The following is a 6771-nucleotide window of genomic DNA, read 5'->3' on the forward strand; positions in this document are numbered from 1 at the left end:
TAATGCACAATATGTGTCGGTAACAGGTAAGTTCCTATGTCTGATGAGTATAGCCTAGATAAAAACCATTCAAAACCAAGACTAACTTCCTGACACAATTTGAAAACGAAACTCAGAAATAAAATCTTAATAAGCAATGTAATCTAATGGTTCTTGCTCGGATAACAAATTTATCCATTGACTGACTCATGAAATGAAAAGATGTATTCAACTTTGTTTTCTTATAGCAATTGATCTCAATCACTACACTAGAATCAATTCACTACATTCAAACACTAAAAAAAGCAACCATGACTAGTCCTAAAAGAAACTCTGCATTCTAGTATAGGAAATGTATGACAAGAGTCTTCATTAACAACACATGTAGGTGAATGGTGGGATCTATGATCTTAGCTTCCCTGTTCTTTAAAATATAAATCAACAATTAAATGTGAAACTTAAGGAATAAAGTTTGCATTCATAAAACTAATGAACTATCACTCAGAAATTACTTACATGAAACACGACTAAATCACATCAAATACTTAACACTACATAAACAAATATATATGCATAATAACTTTAACAAGAATTTGCCTTGATAGCTTCGGTGGGCCCTTGTTGAGCTACCAAAGAAAGCTTGAAGAAGTTACAGAACTAAGAAATTGATTTACACAAGGAACTTATTCACTACTCATATCATTAATTCAAAGAGAAAGATTACAAAACTTAATGGTTCAATCACATCTTCAGCATAACACTGCTGGAAATTTGGATACTTCTCTAACTATTCAACTTTCTCTAACTCTCTCTCTCTGTCTGTGTCTAACTATGTCTAACTGACTATCATCTACAAGCCTTCTCTTACATAGGAATGGTCATTACATTCAATGTTAAAATATACTATTAAATCTTTACAAAAAAATACATAGTTCGCTTTCTTTACATGTTTGGCTTCATCCTCATGACACATAGTGTATGAGTGATGAAACAAATCTTTGATTTGCCATAAAAAGTAATGTGTTAACCAACAGTTCCCTCAGTCTCATCAAAGGTCGTTCGCTCAATCACCAATCCTAGAAGATATGGTCTAGTACCGGAATCACACAAGTGTGGAACAATAGGTACCAGAATCACATAGTTGTTGGAACATGGGTGCCGAAATCACACAGGTGCTAGAACATGAGTACCAGATCGTTGCACAGATACTAGATGAATAGGAGCACGTGTATCAGATTGTTTCACTAGTATCAGATGAGTAGGAGCACATCTATGTGAGCCAATCCAATTAATTAGGGAGTATAAGAAATCAAATAATTCTATTTGTACTACAAGAAAACATAAAAATCATGTTTTGAAATATAAATTACCTCATAGATACATAAGGAGGCTAAAAGGTATATTCTAGAAGAAGGTAGGCAAATAGTGAGTCGATTTCAATGTAAAGTTGATCAAGAGGACAATATGGGGTATGAAATGCATCAAAAAGGAGACTCAACAACATCAATTTAACTCTTTCATAACAATACAAGATAATTTCATTTCTATAATCATCTATAATTTCATGACTTAAAAATATGTTAGCTTTGAAGGATATTAACCATCATAAGAACAAGGATAATACCTTTAAGCTAATGCATTAAAACCACACATAATTAATCACTAGGACTCTTATCCTTCACGGAGTTCAATTCATTTGACAATAGGGCATTGAAATAAAAAATCAATAATGCACAATATTTAAACATGTTGTAATTTCTAAAGGGCGAGCATCATTAGGTATTGATGTTAGTATTAATGCAACAACATTTATACATTTTTATAATGGTCATAAATCATTCTTCAATCAACAATTTAATATAGTTTTAAGTATGGATAAAATAACTAGTGTCTTTTTATTAAATATGACATGTCTCTCAACTTAACATGGTACCAAAAACATCCATGGGGTTTTGGATTGATGGTTAATGGGTGCATTGTTAAGGTACTTCTTGCAATAAATCACTAGTTCAAATCTTTAGTTGGTATTAATCTTATAAAACAAAAACAAAACATAGTACCAAAAATAATGAATGACAATGTTTTTGAGCCCAAATAGCTCCTAATGTTATAACCTTTGGATCTATAGCGTAGGCCATATAAGCCCAATGGTTTAGTGATGTAACCTTTGAGTCTAATTCCTAGCCCACATAGTTCCAACATTCTAGTGTTATAACCTTTGGCTCTCGTTCCTAATCCATATAAGTCTAATGTTTAAATCAAAACTCTAACACCATGATAACATACACAAATACCATGTATATAGTGAAAGGCTATTTCAAAATTCCTTTCACCATCTTAATATTTATCTTTAATACCAATTTTTAATATTTCCAATTTAAAACAAAAATAAAATTAAAATAAACCTATCTATTTTGATTTTATCTATTTTGAAATCGAAATGAAACTTCCAAAATATGTTGAATTATCATCCTCTTTTTAATCCTTATTCTCTTATATTAAACTCAATTAAAAATTAATATAAATCAAAATTCACTACGACATCATAAAAATTGACCAACCCAATTTCCGATTTCATGGATAATGTGAACCATACATCACTTCGAAATGATCGAACATTCGATGCCTATCCTGCTATGCAAAAGTTAACCCAAGATGAAATGAAATGTAAAAAAATGAATCTGAAATTAAATTATGACGTACCAGGATTTAGTCTTACAAAATGTCACTGAATGGAAAGGTTTGGTCACATAAAATACTAAATATTCTTCAGTCAAAAGAATGGAGGGGAGAGTTGTTTGCATATATTTTAATCTAAAACCAGAGGATTTCTTCTTCAAACATGACTTGACCCTACGAAGATGTGATTCGACGGACAAAATTCCATTCAACGAATGACCTAGAATGAATGATTTACTTTTTGAAAAAAATGGTTATAAAATCATACAGTAAAACTATTAACCAATGTCATTTTTAAGTTCAAAATTACTTTCATAGTTAATCTGTAGTTTTGATTTTGTAAGGAATAAGATAGTAAATAGATAGGCTTCTCTAGAGGATTCTGTGGTATGAATTAATTTGGAAATTTTAATTTTATTATTTAATAAAAAAATATTATTTAAAAAAATTAATTATAATTATAATTTATTTTTTTAATTTTAAAAATTATAATTATAATTTATTTTTTAATTTTAAAAATTATAATTATAATTTATTTTTTTTAATTTTAAAAATTATAATTATAATTTGGAAGCCATAGTAATTAAATTTTATTAAAATATGTCGTCAACAAAAAAAATTATGATTGTGTAACTTAATAAGTGAATGGATCTTAACATTATGGTTATAAATGTTTTTGTAAATGAAAAGTTTTATTCCAAAGTGCACCAGAAATGTTGTGAGTATCAATATACAAATTTTTATTTATTTTTATGTTAAAAAGTGAAATTAATTACTCACCTAGTTCTAGAAAAATGAATGCTCTAAAATCAAATACTTCATACAAGAAGATTACATGTAAGTGAAGGCCTCTTTCTTATATACAAAACAGACATTTTCTAAAATGGGCTATCAACATTTTTTAGTCATTTGATTTATATGGATGCCCTACTTTATTCATATAATATGGACTAATAACTTAAAACTCACTAGTTCTCCATTTATTTGTCATAACCAAATTTCACTATTTGTAATTCATAATATTATTTGTAATTACAAACTATAATGCAATAAAAGATCAAATTGACTAGTAAATAATGCATTCTCATTCTATGCTCCACAACAATTATTCAATTCATGAATCTGGAATTAAATCTTAAAATAAAACTTCCAATATCAAAAATCACTCAAAAAACTATTGAACATAAGATCTAAACTAGAATATAACTTAAATTTAAATCATAATAAACGCAAATGTTAATATAACTTTAAATAAAATAATGTAATGATTCAATCCAATAATTATGAATTATAAACATATGATTTTTTAAATATAACATCACTATTATATTTGAAGTCTAAAAATACATATTTATATGATTCGAAATAAAATTATGAATTCTAAATTAAGTTTAAGTTCAAAATTTGAAAACATATACCCATAAATATTTATGGATAAAAATTAAATGTTAAGCATAAAATCAGTTTTGAAGGTAGAAACATATACAAATGCTTGTGATGACACAATTAATTTTATTCATTATTTATAACCATCCAATCTTGGATATGATTTTGGCAAATATTAAAATTTTTGATGATACCTTTTATTACAGTTATTAACATCTTTTCAGAAATATTTTGCAAGCAAACATTTTTTTCCTATAAATACATTGCAAATATACATTTTTATTACAATAATTCATGCATTTCATTACAACCTAATACATATAGAGTAATCATAATCAATCTATATATTTACAAAATATTGAAATATTCTCTATCATGTAAAATCAAAATCACCAAAATTTTAAATCACATGTTCATTTAAATAACCATATTAATCCTCTTTAACAAATTTAATTAATATGCATAGCTCTTAAAAAGCATGGGAAAATTTTATTTTTTTTAATTTTTTGAATAAGTTTTTTTTTAATAAAATATTATATATATGAGACACAAGGTAGAGAATATCCATGGTAAATTTAACATAAAAAAATTGCCATTATAAGATTTTTTTTTTTTTTTAAGTTGAGATAAAAGCATTGTGATTATAAAACCTTTTTTAAGTTAAGGTATAAAATATATATGTAAGATTTTTTTTTATCAATATTATTTTTTAGTCACACATAAAACATATAAAAAAAAAACAAAACTTTAAGTAGAACTCATTTTCATGTTTTTGTTTCTATATATATAAATATATAATTTTTCAATTAAAAATATGATACATTTATCTATTGAATAAAACTCTAATAAATTTAAAATGTAGAGTAATTTTCTAAACAACTTGAAGTTTTATTATACTTGGTCTTTCTACCATTACTCTTTAACTAAACTATAATACTACTTAAAAAAATTATAAAATATAATTTCGTCAAACTATAATACCACTAACAAAAAAAATAAAAAATGTGATTTTCTAGAATCATTTTTTCAATCCCTTAAACCAAGCTATAATATCACTTAAAAAAAATTAAAAAATGTAATTTTATACAGGATTTACTTCCAAGAAATTTCTAACAAAATATAATTTCCTCAAACCATTTTCTCAATCTTAAAATAAAATTAGATTATCAAAACAAATCTTAACAGCCATATTATCCATCCCACACAACACAATGTAATTTACTCAAACCATTTTCTCAATCACACAACACAATGTAATTTACTCAAACCATTTTCTTAATCTTAAAACACGATTAGATTATTAAAACAATTCTTAACAATCACGTTATCTATCCCACACAACACATGAGCCACTTAGAAGTGTTTCCTCCTGCTCAAGAGGCACTTAGAAATATCATCGATTTAAAACTATTCATATTTGCATAGAAAGGTCTAGGCTGGTGATCAATTCATTTCTTACCTATCCCAAGGAGTTTTTTATTTGCGAATTAAATTTGAATACGTAGCTTTTAAAGGGAAATAGCATTGATTCCTAAACATTTTTAGGAATCGGGTCATATACTCCTTAAGATTTGTATGATTGCGATAGTCGTCATCAATGGAGCAACGGCGAATCGTTCCACAGTGGCTCCCATAGCTGCAGAGAGTCAACATCATCGTCTAAAATGTGCAGTGGTGCATTATAAAATTCATGTTGCGCAGTCATGACAGCCAGCCCCGCTTCTGTGGCAGCCAATTTCGATTGCAACTCTGCTACTTTTTTCTGGAGATGGTTAATAACTCCTAAACAGCCATGGACAGGATCTCTGGCTCTTTCTTGCGCTGCGTACACTATACTGCTTGCCGCATCACCCCTCTGCTCCGCTGGAAGATCCTGTAATATTGGATAATCATCACACCATTACTACATTAATTACTAATCTCAAACCTACAAAATCAGTATGAGCAGCTGTACTAAACTGGTTTTTATTTCCTTTGCATTTCCAACTTGTAAAGCTATTGGACAAACCCGTAGCATTCTCATGACATTTGCTTTCCCGAACACTCTGTGGACCAACAGGAACTTGTCGAGTTGTTCCTGAGGAAAATATGGCGCTAGCACGCATTCCTCTCTACATTTCTTTCTCTGCATCTTGCAAGCAGCACATCGAGATGTGGGCAGAGTGTCGTTCATCTGCAAAACAAATGCACACGAAATCTCTAGGGTTAGGGTTAGGGTTTCTTTTGAAGTATTATTGTTTTACTTTCAGAACACATGAGACTTATGTCACCAATAGTATTGCGTACCTTTCTATTTCTCCCACAGTTTTCCGGAGCTGTCACCTTTACCCCTGCCCCATCACAAACACTGCTGGCACAATGAACTCGGAACGCTTCGCTTCTGCCTTTCATTTTATACTCCAAATCTTGGGAACTAATGCCCCTATCCTCCCAAACTGGTACTCCTCAATAAATCTTCTCCCTATATCTTTTGGTTGAACGGAATGCTAGCTTCGGAATGCCAGGCAACGTCGTTATTATAGGTTTATAGCGGGGGTGGTTCCCTGTTAGCATCACAAGTCGGCAGCTCCATAATGTAACAGTGGGGTCCAGGGTTGGAATTTCAAAATAGAGTTATTTTTTAAATTGGGTTTTTTTTATATTTTCTTAATAGATCCAGAAAGTCACTAGTCAAATTTGAGGGTTTTTACATTTTTCCAAATTTATTTTTTAATATCAAATAAAAAT

At 29.0% G+C, this 6771-nt stretch overlaps 1 pseudogene; it reads right to left on the reverse strand.

Annotated features, from left to right (window-relative positions):
- Positions 1–5638: 5638 nt before the first annotated feature.
- On the reverse strand, positions 5639–6435 carry LOC149153187 (LOB domain-containing protein 23 pseudogene; annotated as a pseudogene).
- Positions 6436–6771: the final 336 nt, after the last annotated feature.

Source organism: Pinus tabuliformis, chromosome 9 (assembly GCF_031772625.1).
Source record: "Pinus tabuliformis cultivar Carrire ecotype Pingquan chromosome 9, CPIR1, whole genome shotgun sequence".
Classification (NCBI taxonomy): Eukaryota; Viridiplantae; Streptophyta; class Pinopsida; order Pinales; family Pinaceae; genus Pinus; species Pinus tabuliformis.